Here is a 19,673-nt window from a genome sequence, read left to right as displayed (position 1 = left end):
CTTCTAATTCTCTTTCCGCAGCAGTTCTTAATTGCCCTAAGATCATATCACTTACTTCTTTTCTTTAATTTTTCTTATGAAAGACCTGAAATTTGGTGGGTTGGTTATAGTAGCTTTTCCTTGCAGATTATTCCTTTCTTCCCGTTTTTGGTGTGCTTTCTTTGCAAGCCTACTTGATTTAAATATAGGAACTCTGTCCTAAAAACAGCAGTAAATTATCTCCTGTTTGTCTTCAGCGGTCTACATAGTCGTATCTCTTCATCTTAGGTTGTTTTTTTTTTTTTTCCATTAAATTCTGTGGTCTGACAACTGATGCAGCGGATCCATGAACAAGATCCCCACGGCCTATAGCTGTGCCAGGGTCGTCAGCGTCACCGGAAGAGTCTGCACTGTCACTACCACCATCATTAGCCCTAGTGCCGGAGTTAAGAGCGGGCACCTTTTTATCCTGGGCAACGCCGGCCTGAATAAACTTCTCCTTGGTTCCTGTGATTTTTTTTTTAATACAGCGCTCACCTCACTGAGATTTACTCCAGATGTTTTACAGACCCTCAGCAAGAACTTGGTGAGAGAAATGTATTCATTTCAATTTCAGTTTCCCCCTCCCCTTGGACCCCTTTCCCTTCAGGATGTCCGTGGTGATCCTTTGTTATTGACGTCTGCGCTTTCCTTTAATGTCATCACTGTTTTGAAAACTGAACTGCTAAATAGAATTTTTTTTTTTTTTTTTAAAGAGAGGACTTGAAGAGGATGTCCCGAAGAAAAGGAGTTATAGACAGGATAAATGGAAGAAAAAGGCGAAGGGAGGTCAGTGCAGGGTCTAAAGGTGAGATGGCAGACAGAGATTTGCAGTACAAGCAGCCAATTCTGATTAATATTTTAGGGTGCTGATCGTTCCACTGCAACTCTGAACAGAGGAACTTACTAGATTTACCCCCAGAACACAGCATTCATAAAGAAATTTGTGTTAGGAAAGGTCAGACTTGATGGACCTCGGGACTTCCCGCGCCCTATGTCAGGAATCATTCATTTTCGGTCAAATTAAAAAGTGCCAACATAAACGCATGCCCACAGACACCCTGGAAACAAATGGGGGAATTCAGAAGAATGCTAAATAGCAGGAAGGGCCTGTCCTGCTTAATGAAAACTGTGATATGACAGTGTCTGACAGCAGCATTTTTTGCGTTAATGAGGAAATATAGCTTTCCGTCACTTACAGATCAATATGATACCAAACGATAGTAATGTGCAAAGGTCCACTGTTATTTCCCTGGAGGTGGAAACATTTCTAGTGATATCATTAAGACCTGGGGGGAGGGGAGGGGGAGGGATGTCCCTACTGCAGAACTAATGACTGCAAAACCTATTGTTACCCTCCCCTGTCTCTCTTCTCCCCTAGGGTATTTGGGTTCTTGCACCATTTTGATAGATCTATACTGCCCCTATCCTGTCTGAATCCTTTTGGAGCTACAGTCTCCAGAACTGGACACAATATTCTAGCTGAAATTTCGCCGCTGACCTGCACAGAGTCATTATCATCTCCTTTTGTATCACTCGCTAAGCTTCTCCCTGTGTACCCTAACATCCCTTTTCTCACTGCCTCACTACCTTGAGAGCATAAGACGTGAGAATCCCGAGGTCTTATCAGGAACCTGGGGATTTGAATCAGAACACATCAGCATTGGAGGCAAGAGAGATGTGCATTTGTTTTCATTCGTTTTGGTAGTTTATGGGTGTGAATTTTTTTATGTGCATAAAACTGAATTTTATACGTGTAAAATGGCAAGTACTTGCATAAACCACAGAAACAAATGAAACATACTTAAAAACACACACACACAAAAAAAAATGAACCAAGCCAACATTTTTTTTGTGCTGAAATGAACGAAACAAACTGAAAGTTTTTTGTGTGCACATCCCTTCTAAATAGTATAGCAGGGGTGGTCAACTTCAGTTCTCGAGAGCCACAAACAAGCATGGTTTTCAGGCTATTCATAATAAATATGCATGGGCACTGTTTCCTCAAATGTTTGAAAGACTGCGTGAGCAAAAATTTTCTTTTTCTGCAACTTTTTCTAAGCCAAGTTCAAATTTGTGCACTATGAGCCCGTATAATGCAAATAATATGAAATGTGCTTCTGTGCGCTATGTTTTACAGTGTACACAGGGTTCATGACATTTGTGTGCGTGCACACGTACACAGTTGAAAAAGAACAATATGCATGGGGTATATTTGCATACAGTGGAGGCAGTGCATGTAGCTATATCTCATGCATATTCATTGAGGGGCAGATTTTAAAAGGGTTATGTGCGTAATATAAGCGCAAAACCCTTTTAAAAGCCTCCTGCACGCGCCGAGCCTATTTTGCATAGGCTCAGCGATGCATCAAGCCCCGGGATGCGCGTATGTCCCAGGGCTTGAAAAATGGGCAGGGAGTGGGCAGGCCGGAGGCGGAGCCAGGGCCTCCAGCTACAGCAGCCATTTGCCGCTGTGCCCAGGATCGCAGAATGGCCGTCGCCGGTGCGCATAACCTACGCCTACCGGGAGGCAGGCACAACTTAAAAATTAAAGGTAAGGGGGGGTTTTAGGTAGGGCTGGGGGGCAGGTTAGTTAGGGGAAGGGAGGGGAAGGTGAGGGGGCAGAAGGAAAGTTCCCTCTGAGGCCGCAACGATTTTGGAGCGGCCTCGGAGGGAACGGAGGAAGGCTCTGCAGCTCGGCATGCGCAACTTGCATAATTGTGCACCCTTTGTGCGTGCCGACCCTGGATTTTATAACATGCACGCGGTTGCACGCACATGTTTTAAAATTGGGTGTAGATTTGTGCGCGCCAGTTTGCGCACACAAATCTTCGCCCGCGCGTAGTTTTTAAAATCTGGCCCTGAGGATATACTGAAACTCAGACCTGTTTGTGGCTCTTGAGAACCGGAGTTGATCACCCTTGTAGTATAGCCACAGGAACATAAGGAAAGCACACACACATGTACATAGCCTCTCTGGGAGAACTGTTGGACACCCTTCACCCAGGGATCAGTGACTGAAGCAAAAAAGTGGAGTCCTAATGAGGAGCAGGATGTAAAACCAGAAGGAACAGAGAAGCCTTTGCTGGTGCAACAACTCACCTACCTGCTTCTTGACTGCTGGCTTGCCACGCCTATTGTGCCTAGTCCCTGGCTTTGCTCCTAGTGCTCCCAGCCTGTCAATAGCTGTGTCACGCCATTCCATCCTCCTAGCTACCTGTTTCTCCTGAATCCAAGATCTGAACAGCGTCATGGGATGAGAATCAGAAGTAATATAAGGAACATTTCTATTCAGAAAGGGTGGTTGGCACAAAGAAATGCCTCCCATGTAAAATGGGAGGCATTTCTTTGTGGAGGCAGAGGGGTGAGGGGGGGCGGTCCACCCCAGGTGATAACAGGGGGAGGGGTGCAATTTCCACGGTCCCGTGGCAGCATGGAGAAGTAACGTGCTGGCGGGGTTCCTACTCCCCGCCAGCAAAAGTGAGACCCTGTGGTGCCGCCGGCCTTTCCCCTCAGCCAGCCAACAAAGAAGAGGTCCAAAATATGTGTGAGAGAGTGAGAGATTGACCCTGTGAGAGTGAGTGCCTGTGTATGAGAGGGTGGATGTGTGTGTATATGAGAAGATGTGTGTGTGTATGAGAGGGTGTCTGTGTGTGTTTGACGGTGTGTATGAGAGGGTGCCTGTGTGTGTGTATGAGAAGATGTGAGTGTGTGTGTGTGTGTGTATGAGAGGGTGTCTGTGTGTGTTTGACGGTGTGTGTATGAGAGGGTGCCTGTGTGTGTGTGTGTATGAAAGGGTGCACGTGTGTGTGTGTGTGTGTATGAGAGGGTGTCTGTGTGTGTTTGACGGTGTGTGTATGAGAGGGTGCCTGTGTGTGTGTGTGTGTATGAAAGGGTGCACGTGTGTGTGTGTGTGTGTGTGTGTGTGTGTATGAGAGGGTGCCTGTGTGTGTTTGTGAGGGAGGGTGTCTGTGCATGTGTGCCTGTATTTATGTGTGAGAGGGGTTAAAGTTTGTGCACTGTCCTCCAATCCACAATAATCTCAGGATGACTAGAAATCTAAAATTCCCAGGTATGGAGAGCGAGAGCTTTTTTTTTATCCTTGTTAGTTTTAATTATTAGATGTGATGTGTCTGTTTTTTTGAAATATTTTATTAGTGTTTGGTAATTCTATTCATCATCTGTTTTGATATGTATATTTTTTAGTATGGGTTTTACTATTCTGATTGATTTATATTTCTTGAATGTATTAGTTTGAGGAATAGTGATGTTCTGCTTTTCCAGAGAGCGTGCATATTGTGTGTGTGCATGCATGCACCCAGTCTACGACAATCTTAGAATGACAGATATGGAGAGAGGGAGATTTTTGAAATCCTTATTTTAATTATTGGGTGTTATTTGATGTGTCTGCTGTTTTGAAATATTTTATCGATGTTTAGGAAATTTTTAAATTATAGATGGGGGGGGGGTGCCAAAGGAAATAACCGCCCCAGGTGCCAAGTACTTTAGGTATGCTTCTGAGTGGAGATGGTGGAGACAAGGGCAGTATCAGCAAACCTGGAGGATCTCTGAGGGAGAGGAAGGAGTTGTATATCTCCGCGGTCGGTCTCTTTCTGCCTCCACATTCTATGTTTCCGAAGCCTCTTCATGGAAGCCGGGCATTTGGAACCATTTCCTGAGATCACGCATGGCTCAGCCCAACACCAGCCCAAAGAATGAGCAAACCTAATCGTCTTCCATACAACCCACTTTTTAGGTAAAAAATAAAAAACAATACTCATACAGGCCTTTCCCAATATTGGCACTAATACCACCCCCTGCAGCTCTAGCAGAACACTTAAACCCTTTACTGTATTTAACCAGCAACAAAGGAACAAACACAATTATTTATATAGAAATAATACAATTTCAAAATATATGAGCAACTGAAATCAGTATACAGAGTAAAACTCAGTCGATGAGGGGAAGGCAAAAATGGATTCTATCTCTGGCAGTGTTAATTACTTACAGTCTATGCAGGTCCAAACAATGGCATTTAAGGCTCTTTATCTCAGAGAGGTGCTGGAATGTAACACCATGGTGCTTCAAGGAAAGGAAAAGAAACAGAATGAGACGGATTCTAGCTGAAGGTTAAAGCTCTGGTTCAGGCAAACAAATCTTGAGACGCCTGACACAATACTTGCAGTTCTGATCTCCTCATGATAACCTCAGTCCTGGTTCCCTATTTCTGGCAGTAGCATGAGGTGAGTCCCAGCTGGATTCTGCACTCTCTCTGTCTGTCTGTCTGACCGCCTCCTGCTGGAGCTAGGAGGATAGCCAACTTTTCCATGGGCTGTAACTGCACACCCCACCAAACCTGAGGACTGGGGGTGAGGGGAGAAGAGCTGTTACATTTAAAATTCTAAAATCAGTTTAGCATCTCTTTTCTTCTTTTCGTTTCTGTAGAGGCATTGCTAGGTACTAAGCTAAAAATAGCTCCCCACCCTGAAATGATTTTTTTTTTTTTAAATTAAACTCAACAATCAGAGAGCAGACCCCCCCACCCCTTCTCCAATGGATCCTGTAAAAACACAGGACAGAGAGTAACTGAGTTTCCGTTGACCCTATAAATGTGCACCAACCACACTGCAAGAGCCAAGGAGGTGCACCGACCATTTTAGCTGAGTCTTACACAGCCAGTGATGCGCTGCCAGTTTGTTGTCAAGGGGCTCTCACCAGATCTGTTCCGTTTGGTGAGTCGCTCCTTGTTTTCAGAAAACTATTTAATCCTCCACCACCTCTCCAGATAATAAAATACATTTTACATGGAATGTACAGTAATTTAATACTGAAAATTACATTCCTAACATAGGATTCTTGGCAGATTCTGAAACCTTTTACTGGATCAGCATAAGAACTACCTTAAAGTATTACACATGAGCTTTTGAAACTCCCTTCTTCAGATGTCACGTCAAAGACATTCACATTGAAAGATGGGGGCCTGTATTTTCTCAATAGCTCTTGTACAATATTTTTGGATAATAGTTACATAGATCCAATAAAAGCTATCACAAAATCTGCCATATCAAAACAGCACTAGTAATTCCTAGAACTCAAACAGCAGCACCTCCTAACAAAACAAAAATCTAACAAATCAACAGACAAGCCAGGCTGCTACAGACCCCTATACAGAAACTATATACTAATTTACATTTTCATTTATTGAATTTCTTAATCGCCCAACACAATGAAGGCCTGAATGATGAACAAGGAATCCATACATAATCAGGTAAACATAAAACAGAATCCCTCAGCTTGGTCACACATGCAGAACAAAGACAGACATTCACCAAACACAGAATAAGGGATCACAAATTAGAAACAGAGATATGCAGGCAAAAACTAAACTGGAAACTCCAAGAAGTCCGACTCTGTAGTGCAACACTGGAAAAATAAAAACATCGCCACTTGCCTACACTGCTATCCCCTCCTCTGTCATCTCCAGATGCTCCTCATCCTAGGCCAGGATTAGTGCCAAAGATAACTCCTCTCACCCCAGAAGATCCCCTACCTTCTGCTCAGCACCTCCCTGACTGCCCCCCCCCCCCCACCTCTCCTGCCCAGCATCTCCCTGTGGCAAATAGAAAAGAAGGCAGCTCCATGCAGACTGAAGAGCAGCAGTAGCAAATAGAGCAGGCAGCGGCAGCAGCAACAAATGGCAGAAAAGGTGGAGGCAGCTGCGGCAAATAGAGGAGGAGGCAGCTCCATGCAGACTGAGCTACTGCTGCACTCACCTCTCTGCTCTCACCCACGTTCTGATTCTGCATCTGCACGAGAAATTGACTCGGGAGCCCATGGGCCAATCGGAGGTAGCAATGCAGGCTCCACTTCCGAGGCCTTTCCCTACCATGGCTCAGCCCATTACAGTGTCTGATTACTGTTTGTTCCAAAACTGGATAATTGCAAACCCTAAGTGGAATACTCAGACTGAGATACAGGATTAGTTGAGCAACTTACATAAACATAGTAGAAATTAGGTAAGCATAGTAAAAACAATTACATAAATAATACAAAATAAATAGACAGAGACCAAAATTCAGTAAGCCAGTGAGCGGACAAGTTCTCTGGCTATAGTTAGCTAGAGAATTTGTCCGGGATATTCAGCAAGATAAACGTTGCGCTGAATACACTCGCCTAATATTATCCGACTACATATAACTGAATAAGTCTGAATAACTTAAAAACCTAACCAGCTATGCTGAATATAACCAGTTAGGTTTTAACATTATCTGGCCTTGTGTGGCCGGATAACTTATTTATTTGTGAAATTTATAGCTCATTCTCAGCGGATAAAAATTAAGATACATAAAATCAATACATAAAACACAGACGATTACAGATTGACTGATGGCACTTGTGTATACCATACAAGCAAAGCTTTCATCAAATCTTGATGGTGTAAGTTACTAACAGGTGAAATGTCTCATATCATAATACTGGAAATGAACACTGCCAAACTATCTATGGAAATGTGCCTAGCCAAGTCTAATAACATCCACGGGATCGAAAAAGTTGAATCATTATACATATGCCTAAAAAAAGGGGGTTTTTTTGCAATTTTTGGAAATATAAAAGTGATGATTCAGCTTGAAGATCCTCAGGAAGCACGTTGCAAAGGATAGGGCAATGACACTAAACAAGAACTCACGAGACTCAGCAAGCCAAATTACTTTAGGGGATGGATGGCACATGAAGTGCATGTTGGTGTTACGACTGTCGCTGCCCGACGTCTCCACTCTGCCCACCTTACCTTTTTTGCGACTCCTCCCATGGTTGATGGACGTCTGGCTGCCGCGGCGTCTGCCTGCCGTCCTCTCCGGCGTCCCCAGTCCGGCTTGGGCGCTGCATCCCGCCATGTTGTCCAGGTACCATAGGGCGCGCGCGCCGCGCAGCCCTGCTTCTTATTCTCTCTTTGGCGCGAACCTCAGGGGCGTCCCCCTGTGATGACGTCACGCATCCCGGATACAAAAGCCTACACTTTTTGCTAGCTAATCAAGTTAGCAAGGGAACTCCTTATGGATGGGATTCGCTCTCTGTACCTAGCTACTCTGCCTCTCCAACTTTTGGACTTTATCCTAACGGAGTACCCGCTCCTCGAGGGTCTCTCTCATTTCTTTCAGGTCGCTATCAGGAACCGGTACTCGTTCCTCGAGGGCCCATGTTCCCTGACTCGCTGCCTGAACTTATCGCTTCTGCTTGGAAGAAACCGCTGCCTACATCATCAGTGAGTTACCAACTTTATTTCCTCAGAGCTGTTCCCTGGAACCAGGTACTCGCTCCTCGGGGGCCTGCCTCTATTCCAGCTTCTGTGTCACCTTCCGGGAGAAACCGCTGTGTGAGTAACTTTACCAACGAGGCTCCATACCAGAACTCTATGTATGCTCCACTGTACTCACTATCTCAGTTTTCTCCACTACAGCACAGCCATAGCCCAGCCGGGCTTCATCTCTACTCAATACTGCCACCTCCGGTGGCTTCTCAACTCTGTCTAATAAAAGATATAACTCTGTGTTGTGTGTCCCAAAGCTGAGCCTGACCTGGGGCCCCTCACGGACTTCCCCCCATGGGCGTGGTCAGCTGCCACAGTGTCCAAGGGTCCACCCAAAACCTTACAAACAACAACTGTTGGGAAGAGGAACGTAATGTACGAATGGGCCGGCATATCTTCGGAATGGTGTTAAGGCATCAGGGGTCGAGACCTTTGGTAGCTTTCTAAATTAACATGTTGATCTTCAATTTGATCCTCCAAGTAAATAGCAACCAGTGAAGACATTTTAGTATCAGTGTTATGTGTTTGCGTATAGAGGACCAAGTAACAAATCGAGCTGCTGCATTTTGAACTGCTTGCGATATTCTAATGGAATTTTGAAATAGAGCGAAGTAAAAGGCATTGCAATAGTCGATGGTGAACATAACAATGGATTGTTATGTTCACCATTGTCATGTTATGATATGTTAAGTTATACGCTTTGATATGTTACATGTTCTATATGTTCAAGTTATAATACATTCCATGTTCTATGTAACGCTCCTTAGCGAATGTTTTGGTTATATTGTAAACCGGTGTGATTTGTACTTGTACAGGAACTTCGGTATAGAAAAATTAAAAACAAATAAATAAATAAATTGTATAATTGTGAGCGCTAAGGAAAGGCTTTAAGTTGCAAAGCAATAACTGCATTCTCCAGGTTCAGACCTACACAAGTGAGAAGAAGGAAAGCGAGAGAATCGGACAATTTCATTTTTTCTCAGATTTACAGCCAACTTGTTTTCCGAGAACCACAGTTTGATGACAGATAGGCAGCTCATGATGTTAGCCAATGTAATTTGTACCACAAACCTATGATTTTTGAATATAGCCAGTTAAGTGACACTTTCTTTTTTTAAAAAGTGTAGTGCGGGCCTGTGACTCAAGTTCCATCCCCCCTCCAGTATTTCACAAATGGCTCTGCTGGGCTGTGCACCCCCTACCCCCCGGTTCCTCCAAAGTGCATAAAAACAGTCGCGAGGTCCTTAGGTCAGACCAGCCCCCCCCCCCCCCCCCGGCCTTTTCTTTTTTTTTAAGATTCAACTGGCTTCCTCCTGCCACCCACCCGCAACCTCTATGTAACCTGGAACCCCTCCCCAGCTCTCTCCGCTGAATCTCTAATAACCCAGCCGGGATCGACGTATTCCGTCTCCCACGTCCAGCCCTTCCAGTGTCGCAATGACAGTGGCAATGCTGGGATCACAAGCTACCAGCATTGCTGCCGGTTCACAACTCAATACTTCCAGCGCTGCTGCCATCCGAGCAAGGCTGGAATCACAGGGAAGCGGGTTAAGAGAACAACTCACTCCCGGCTGGGATATTAGAGATCCGTGGGAGGCACTGAGGGAGTCCAGGTTACAAAGACTTTACGGGCAGGTGGAGGGTGGGGAGGAATAACAGGAGGGAATTAGGTGAAGGGGGAAAAATGGAGAAGGGAGGGCCAAAGTTATCCAGCCAACTTAGCCAAATACAACTAAAAGTCAGTTAAGTTAGCTGGATAACAGGACTGCCCTGGAACGTCTCTTTTCTATCTGGCCAGATGATTTATCCAGCTCAGATTTAACCAGATAAGTCCCCCAATATTCAAAACATTGCCATTGAGCTGGATAATGTGAGTTATCCGATGAATGGTTTGAATATTGACCCCCTTCATTTTTTCTGTGCACACCCCTACTGCCTGATAATGTTTACCACTTGTAATTATGATGGCCAAAATGGAGCTGTTACCCTGTTCCTTTAAATATCAGACTGAGAGATCCATCTAACCATCACTTTGGGGGAGCCTTTGGCCAGATAACTTATTTAGACTACGCCTCAGACCGTCACATTTCCGTAGATTTTTAAAGCAGAGGCAGCACCTACCTAGAGTATTAATCTGCACTACTTCTTCATGTCTTACTCATTAGGTTTTCTTTCTTTATTGCCTTAATGTTTTTTGTAATATTTTCATGCTTTTTTGGGATAAATGATATTTACCATTTACATAAGAACATAAGAATTGCCATTACTGGGTCAGACCAAGGGTCCAACAAGCCTGGTATCCTGTTTCCAACAGTGGCCAATCCAGGCCATAAGAACCTGGCAAGTACCCAAACATTAAATAGATCTCAAGCTATTATTGCTTAATAATTAATAGCAGTTATGGATTTTTCCTCTAGGAACTTATCCAAACCTTTTTCAAACCCAGTTAAACTGCTGTAACCACATCCTCTGGCAATTAATTCCAGAGCTTAACTATACATTGACTGAACAAGAATTTTCTTTAATTTGTTTTATATGAGCTACTTGCAAACTTCATGGAGTGCCCCCTGGTGCTTCTATTTGATTTACATTAACTTGTTCAAGTCCTCTCATTATTAGGTAGACCTCTATCATATCCCCCCCTCAGTCATCTCCAAACTGAACAGCCCTAACTTCCTTAACCTTACCTTATAGGGGAGCCGTTCCATGCCACTTACCATTATGGTTGTCCTTCTCTGCACTTTCCTCAGTGCAACTATTTCTTTTATTAGATGCGGCGACCAGAATTGTACACAGTATTCAAGATGCAGCCTCTATGGCCAGTTTCTCATCAAATTCTCTAGTTTTGCCCGCCTTATCAAGGTTTTGCATCTTAATTACCAGTTTTTATTAATTTTTCCTATTTTCTTCAATTGATTCTTTTTTCATTTTATTTTTTTTTTAAAGTTCTATTTTCTAAAATAGTCTCTTTCACCTCATCTTTTAACCATGCTGGCAGTCATTTGCCCTTCCTTCTAATTTTTTCAATGCATGGAACATATCTGATCTGGCTTCCAAGATATTATTTTCAGGATCATCATAAACAGTGCCCTGTTTTATTTTTTTATTTTATTTTAGCTTAAACCATTTTCTTTTGCAGCTCAAGGCAAGTTAGATTCAGGTATAGTAGATACTTCATTGAGGGTTTACATTCCAATGGGATCTTTTACTAAACTGCATTAGGGCTTTGCCGTATGATAAACAGTGTTTACCATATGGTCAAAACATTAAAGTACATATAATATGCAGTATTATCTCCCCCCCCCCCAAAAAAAAAAAAAACAAGCCAGTGCAATGTGGGTATTAAAATGAGCTGATTTGATTTTCATGCAAATCAGCTCATTATTAGCAGACCCTATGCAAATCAAAAAACACGACTTTGCTCAAAATTCACAAGGCACATATCTTTTGTATTTCTTAGTAGAGAAGACTACCTGTTATTAAAATTCACATCTTGTCATATGTACTGATACATTCTGGTCGATTTTAAAAGTCCTTCATGCGCCAAAGCTGGGAGATATGTACGTGACTTGGCCTGGCACGCGCCACCTGGATTTTAAAACCCGCGCGGGTACTCGCATATCTTCCGGTACGTGCATAATTTTTTTTTCTCCAAAGTGGCAGGGCATGGGCGGGACATGGGCGGGCCAGAACTGCACCATCAAGTCTGCGCATAACTGTTTACATGCACAAACACACGCTGGGGTCCCCTACCAAGTAACTTTACTTCTGCTATGGATGGCGTGTAAGATGTGTAACAAAAAAAACAAGGCTTGTCAATGAGCTTTTAAAGCTCTGGAATAATAGGGTAAAAGGGAGACAAATTAGCTAAGGGATTTAGGAAGACCTTGCTGGGAACAAACTGGGGAAACAGGTAATTGCGTCGGCGCACATAGCTACTAAAATTCCCCCACTTAAGCGCTCGACTCGCCAGATGAGTGTGTCAATATAAAATCGTGGTACATGTACGCATATATAGCCAATTTTATAACACGCACGTGTGTTATAAAATCGCCGCGTCCATGGTGCGTGCCGTCAAACGCGCATACACGCACGCCCACGCGCGGGTCTTAAATTTTACTTCATTGTTATATTCTGTTATGTGCTATGCTGTTCTTAAAATACAAAGTTATTTAAAAAAAAAAAAAAAAAGTGATTCGAATGCTGGATTATTGTCCTATAGGAAAAGTAGCCAAGCATATTCTGTTCTAAAACTCACCGAAAATAAATCAAATGGAAATGCAGAACCTATTTTATTACATTTTATACATTTCAGCTTTCTTTGGCTAACAAGGCTTGAGAGAAGAGAAATGATAGTGGAAATTGGAATGGCCTTCTCAATGTTGCAGGTAGGATATATCCCTTCCATTCCATAGCTCTGGAATTAACGAGGAATCCACATTCACTTCCTAAAACTATAGGCCCAGGTATATTTCTTCTACCACAGCATTGACTTTTTTTTGTGACTTATCCTAAGTTGGGCATTTTGACAACCCTGATAGGCCCCGGGATGCCCTTGACGTTTCAACCCTTGTTCTCATGAACCCCAGCAACGACAGCAGCTCATGAGGGCTCATCCCCTTCTGTCCTTCATCCTCCCCTCCCCCAGCCAGTTCACTTTCTCTGTAGCATTATTGACCTGCCATTAGTTATAATGCCTGAGCCCAAGTACAAGGTCGGAGCACGTTGGCCCTGCCATAAATCAACTCAATACCAGAGGATGGCAGCGTGGAGGAGGGGGAGGGAGGGGTGGCAGAGACCAAGCTGAACTAGCATTGCAAGGCCATTAAAATGTAGGTGCCTATTTTTTTTTTTTTTCTTTTCAACAAAGAATGTAAAGCAGTGCCACCAATGCAAGCTTCGTTCGGTATTTGTGAGCTGGCTCTAATAAAAGATTTGACGTTTGCTTAGGATATGGGCCTCCGGAAAAAGATTCTGGGTCGTATCCTCATTTTGGCCGATTTCATGATCTTGATGAGTTAGAAGGAAACTGGAGCAATGTGACCTGATGGTCACTCCCGCCCTAAGGTCTGGGGAGTGACCATCTAAGTGTGCGTATATATTATAGAGATGAGGGAGGGGGGTTTCCCTTTTCTCTTGTCCCCCAGTTGGGCTGCTGGTAACGCCACTCGCCTGGCAATAAAGAGTATTACTCAGATTGAGGGTTCAGACACACCTGCTCATGGAGGTTTATATTTTTGGACGACTGCAGGTGGGACTTGCTGACCAGTTTGGAGGTCAGTCACGGGTCAATGCATTGTCTTCCACAGATGCAAAGCAAACCAGAGGACAAGTCTGTCCGCACCATGTCTTGCTCACAGCAGAGATTCCACCAGACAAGAAACGAAAAGAGAAAGGAATCCCAGCCACCAAGGTCTGGGGACCGAGAGGAGAAGATTAATTGCTGCAGTGCAGCAAAGGAAGGATGTGGAAGAACCTTTTTTTTTTTTTTTTTTTTTTTTTAAATAATTAAAAAAGGAATCGCCACCTTTTGCCTTTGCACAGAATATTTTGTTCCTAGGCTTTCGTGCCAGATCCTTTAGGATACATTTTCAGCAGGACACCTAACAGCACACGTGCACACATTGGAGATGTGCATGAGAAAACATTTTGTTCTGTTTCGGAGGGTATTTTTCATTTTTGAATTTTTTTTTTATTCATTGTTCATTTTGTTTGATGCCTATTTTTATTCTTTTCATTTAACCGAAACAAAATAAACATTTCAAAATAATAATAATAATAATAATAATAATAATAAAAAGGGCCTGCATTCACCACAAAAGTCCTCCAGTTCCACCGAATTCCAAATTCCAAAAGTTAACTCTCCCCCTCCCCACCCCAGCACTTCTTCTGTTCTCCCATCCTCCCTGGATGCTTGATCTTACCCCATCCATGGGGTCGAATAAGCCATAATGGGGCAGAAGCAATCCTCAGTTGCTCCTGGCCCGCCGGGTTTTTTTGGTTAAAATGGCAGCAGCGGGCCCTGAGAATACAACGCAGAGCAGCTGCACTCTTTCCTCAGAGAGCAGGAAGTATTAACCCCTTGAATGGCAGCTCACAAATTTCTCCTTCTGTTAACAAGTTTCAATATGTCTCTGAGTAGGGTGATGGCCTTGCATAGGGAGACTCCTGCTGCTGGGCATCTTCGGTTCCTCGTTCGCCTGTGCTGTCTCCTCAGAACATTAGAAAGTGTCAACAGAGCCATGTCAGCTTCAGTGCAAAGGGCCTGCAGTCTGAGAAGCTGACAAACCTGGCTGCATATCCTGTAGAGGACCGGCCAACTCTGAAGTTGCACCAGTTGTCCCAGACAACTCCGTAGCATTCTGCGTAATAAGCCCACAAGCTGACACTAGGCTTGCAAACGAGAAGGGGGGGGAGGGGGGTCCAAGTGCCTGCTTCTGCCTTCCTTTGTCCCCTCAAAAACTGGAAGCGATCCACCAACATCCTTCCAGAAAAAGCACGTGGTACCGGATCCGATGAGCGGGTGATGATGCTCTAACCCCACTAGGGCACGACACCTTCAGGAAAAGGCAGACCCATACCTGAGTCCCAGAGAGCCACTCTGAAGAAGACCGGGAATGGGAAGCTGTGATGGGAGGCACAAATTGTAAGGCAAACATCTGTCTCCGCAGGAAGAGGAGCAGGGGTCCTATGGGAGGAAAGGTATTGCAGCAAAAAGTCATTTTGGTTGCGAGGGAAGTATCTAGCCCATCCCCAAGCGGTCTTAAATGACTGTACCAGTCGCTCCGCAGCACAGTTGGAGGCTGGATGATATTGGGGTGACGTAAAGTAAGGAATCCCATGTGAGTATAGATGGTCTTTCCAGCAGGGCCGGTGCTAGCCTTTTTGCTGCCCTGTGCGAACAATTATTGTTCTCCCCCCCTCCCCCCCTGCATTTTCATTTAGTCTCTGGTCTTGAGCCCACCAAAAACAGCCCAGCTCCTTTCAGCAACCTAAACTTTAAAAACTGTCACCCCCCACTTCCGGGTCTTCACCCCCTCCCCCAGAAACCATGGCCAGTGCAAGAGTATTAAGTGCCCTAGGCGAACCTTATACCCTTGCATCCCACCCCTCCCTCTCTCCACACACTCAGTTAGAAATACGCATTCAGAATAACAGATTTTACATGAAAAAGAATTTTCAATGTACAGTCTTCTGTGAGAAAAGAAATATCAACATGTATATTATATTTACATGCACTGCTATGGCGCCAACCAGAAAACCCTACAAAAAAAAGACACTTAGAACCCATATGGCATTAGGACTACTGTAACATGTGTTGGGTATGGGCTTGACCCTCAGAAAGCCATGAGTGAATTACAATTAAAATATAATAAGCCTCTCATACCAAAACAGCACTAACTGCCAGCACTTAAAAAGTAAGAACCCTATCAATGAGAAGGCAGCACTGCAAAAATTACATCAGGCCCTAAAACACCAATACACCTCCTATTAGGAAAACAGAACAAACCAAGCTGTTATAGATCCCTAAATGCTAACAGAATAATAATAATAATAATAATAATAATAATAATAAAATAATATTATTTTATTAAACCGACATGATGTTTGCATACTAATGCCGGTATATAAAAGCCTTAAATAAATAATAAATAAATAACAGAACACCTCTCCTTCTTCGCACATGCAGAACCTCACCAAATACAGGAAAAAGACACCATAGAGTATAAATAGAAACATGCAGGCAAAAACTGAACTGGAGACCACAAGTCAGACTCTGTATGCAGTGCAACAATGGAAAATCAGAACCATCACCAATCCTCAGCCATTAAGCAAGAAAATCAAGAAATATAATGAATACATAAATCATAATAGTATAAACATACTAAAAAAATAATTTTTCAAAACAGCTGATGAGTGGAAGATCAAATAATTAAAAACTCATATAAAATTTGTTTTAAACTGCCCAAATACCAATAAAATATTTCAAAACAGCAGACACATCAAATAATATCCACAAATTAAAACTAATAACTAATAAGGATAAGGATTCATGCTGTCCATACCTGTGAATTTTTTATTTCCATTCATCCTGGGATTGTGGTAGATTAGTAGATTAGTCCTCAGCAACATGGGAAGTGCCTACAGATCCCTGCACTGGATCTGCAGCTGTTTCCCTGCATACAACAACCCCTGTGCTGCCTGAGTGCCTCCCGCAGCTCGCTGCAGGAGACAGCAAATGTAGAAACGCTTATACAGCCTCACAGGCAAAAATCTGCTCCAGCCATCTCCCAAACTGGTGCCCTTGCAATTGGACCCCACCACCTCTCAATACTCCGAAGCTTGCTTTCCATAAAGAGGACGTATAAAGTTAATGGGGAATTCAATGGGTCCCTACATAGAGACCACCTACCTCATGGCAGCCAAGACTTCATCCAGGGCTTTGGGCTTAAAGGTGCACCTACAGGGCCACAGAAAGTCTGCAAAAAACAAAAAAAAAATCCGTGAGCACAGCCTTTAAATGCATAATGACCTCAGGCCTGAGTCCATAATAGCATCCAATGTACTAAACCAGGGGTCCCCAAATTGCAACCTGTGGGCCACATCTGGCCTACGGCGCTTTTCCGGCCTGCCAAACTTTCCTTGCCCATGACTAGATCTGGTCTCCATGCAGGCTCGCGGTGGCAGTGAAGGACGCAATGCTAACATTGGTTCAGCACAGAGACAGATGAAAAACGCTGGGCAAAAGCGGAATCTCACGAGAACAGAGGGAGGCGTGAATGACGAAATCTCATGAGATTCGTGACCTCCCTGCTTCTGGAGCCTGACCGAGTGGACAGCTGTGGAGTCACCGCTGCTGGAGATTTTGGTGAGGAACTGCCTGTATCCCCGGAGGCTGATTGCTGGTGTTAGGAATTGTGGACCCTCGACCAGAGGTGGGGTTGGCGTAACCTGAGGGGGTTGAGCCCCGCAGGTCACCACCATCGGGAGGCGAGGCTGGCCAGGAACAGAGGCAAACAGGAGCTTCGCCAGTACCAGCCCGCGGTCCCCGCAGGTTGAGCCCTTGGGTGCCGGGGCCGGCTGGTCTTAGGTGGGCCTCTGTGTGACCGGTCCCGGAGAGACAGTCGGATGAGGACAGGGAGAGTCTGAGAGGTTAGGTCCAGTCCGAGGTCGAGGGGCCCTCGAGGAGGGAGAGAAGTAGGCCCCGAAGGACGAGGTGCTACAGCAGTTCCAGAGGCACTGCAGCTGGATCACATGGACCAGACCCCGTGCGGGAGCAGGAGTCAGTGGGATAGAGTGCTGAAGTATTTATTTATTTATTTATTTATTTAAAAGCTCTTCTATACCGTCGTTAAGTTAGATAACCGTCACAACGGCTTACAGCAAGGCACGATAATGAATAAAGTAAGTGGTATAGATTACAATTAATCATGTGCCATCATAGTGCGGTAACAATTCACTTCAATAAACTATGTGTGTACATTAAGCTTGTCTGTAGGGAGCATATTAGACGGAAAGAATTTAACCTTAATGGGCATTGGTAGGTTACAAATAACAATTTCTAGTTTGGTGCATCCTAATCAATCAACTGGTTGTTTTTTTCCTTCTCTTTATCTTTATAAAAAGCTTGTTTAAATAGCCAGGTTTTCAGATTGGATTTGCATATTTTGAAGTAGGCTCTGGAGAGCGGAGTCGCTGTAGCAGGAACTTGTGCAGTATAAGCACAGAGGCAAACCACGAGGAGTGGCAGCTCAGTAGCAGGATCCCGTGATGCGGAAGCGCCGAGGCAGGACCCAAGGGGCAGTGGCGCAGAGGCAGGATCCCGTGATGTAGAAGCGCTGAGGCAGCCCCCGAGGAGCAGGAGCACAGAGACAGGATCCCGTGATGTAGAAGCGCTGAGGCAGCCCCCGAGGAGCAGGAGCACAGAGACAGGATCCCGTGATGTAGAAGCGCTGAGGCAGCCCCCGAGGAGCAGGAGCACAGAGACAGGATCCCGTGATGTAGAAGCGCTGAGGCAGCCCCCGAGGAGCAGGAGCACAGAGACAGGATCCCGTGATGTAGAAGCGCTGAGGCAGCCCCCGAGGAGCAGGAGCACAGAGACAGGATCCCGTGATGTAGAAGTGCTGAGGCAGTCCCCGAGGAGCGAGAGTGCAGAGACAGGATCCCGTGATGTAGAAGCGCTGAGGCAGCCCCCGAGGAGCAGGAGCACAGAGACAGGATCCCGTGATGTAGAAGCGCTGAGGCAGCCCCCGAGGAGCAGGAGCACAGAGACAGGATCCCGTGATGTAGAAGCGCTGAGGCAGCCCCCGAGGAGCAGGAGCACAGAGACAGGATCCCGTGATGTAGAAGTGCTGAGGCAGCCCCCGAGGAGCGAGAGTGCAGAGACAGGATCCCGTGATGTAGAAGCGCTGAGGCAGTCCCCGAGGAGCGAGAGTGCAGAGACAGGATCCCGTGATGTAGAAGCGCTGAGGCAGCCCCCGAGGAGCAGGAGCACAGAGACAGGATCCCGTGATGTAGAAGCGCTGAGGCAGTCCCCGAGGAGCGAGAGTGCAGAGACAGGATCCCGTGATGTAGAAGCGCTGAGGCAGCCCCCGAGGAGCAGGAGCACAGAGACAGGATCCCGTGATGTAGAAGTGCTGAGGCAGTCCCCGAGGAGCGAGAGTGCAGAGACAGGATCCCGTGATGTAGAAGTGCTGAGGCAGTCCCCGAGGAGCGAGAGTGCAGAGACAGGATCCCGTGATGTAGAAGCGCTGAGGCAGTCCCCGAGGAGCAGGAGCACAGAGACAGGATCCCGTTATGTAGAAGCGCTGAGGCAGCCCCCGAGGAGCGAGAGTGCAGAGACAGGATCCCGTGATGTAGAAGCGCTGAGGCAGTCCCCGAGGAGCAGGAGCACAGAGACAGGATCCCGTGATGTAGAAGCGCTGAGGCAGCCCCCGAGGAGCGAGAGTGCAGAGACAGGATCCCGTGATGTAGAAGCGCTGAGGCAGTCCCCGAGGAGCAGGAGTGCAGAGACAGGGTCCTGTGATGTAGAAGCGCTGAAGCAGCCCTCGAGGAGCGAGAGCGCAGAGACAGGGTCCTGTTAGAAGCGCTGAGGCAGGCCCCGAAGAGTGGGAGCACAGAGACAGGATCCTGTGATGTAGAAGCGCTGAGACAGTACCCGAGGAGCGGGAGCATAGAGACAGGATCCCGTGATGTAGAAGCGCTGAGGCAGCCCCCGAGGAGCGAGAGTGCAGAGACAGGATCCCGTGATGTAGAAGCGCTGAGGCAGTCCCCGAGGAGCAGGAGTGCAGAGACAGGGTCCTGTGATGTAGAAGCGCTGAAGCAGCCCCCGAGGAGCGAGAGCGCA

The sequence above is a fragment of the Rhinatrema bivittatum genome, chromosome 7, assembly GCF_901001135.1.
Source record: "Rhinatrema bivittatum chromosome 7, aRhiBiv1.1, whole genome shotgun sequence".
NCBI classification, from domain to species: Eukaryota; Metazoa; Chordata; class Amphibia; order Gymnophiona; family Rhinatrematidae; genus Rhinatrema; species Rhinatrema bivittatum.
This window is presented reverse-complemented; position numbering follows the sequence as displayed.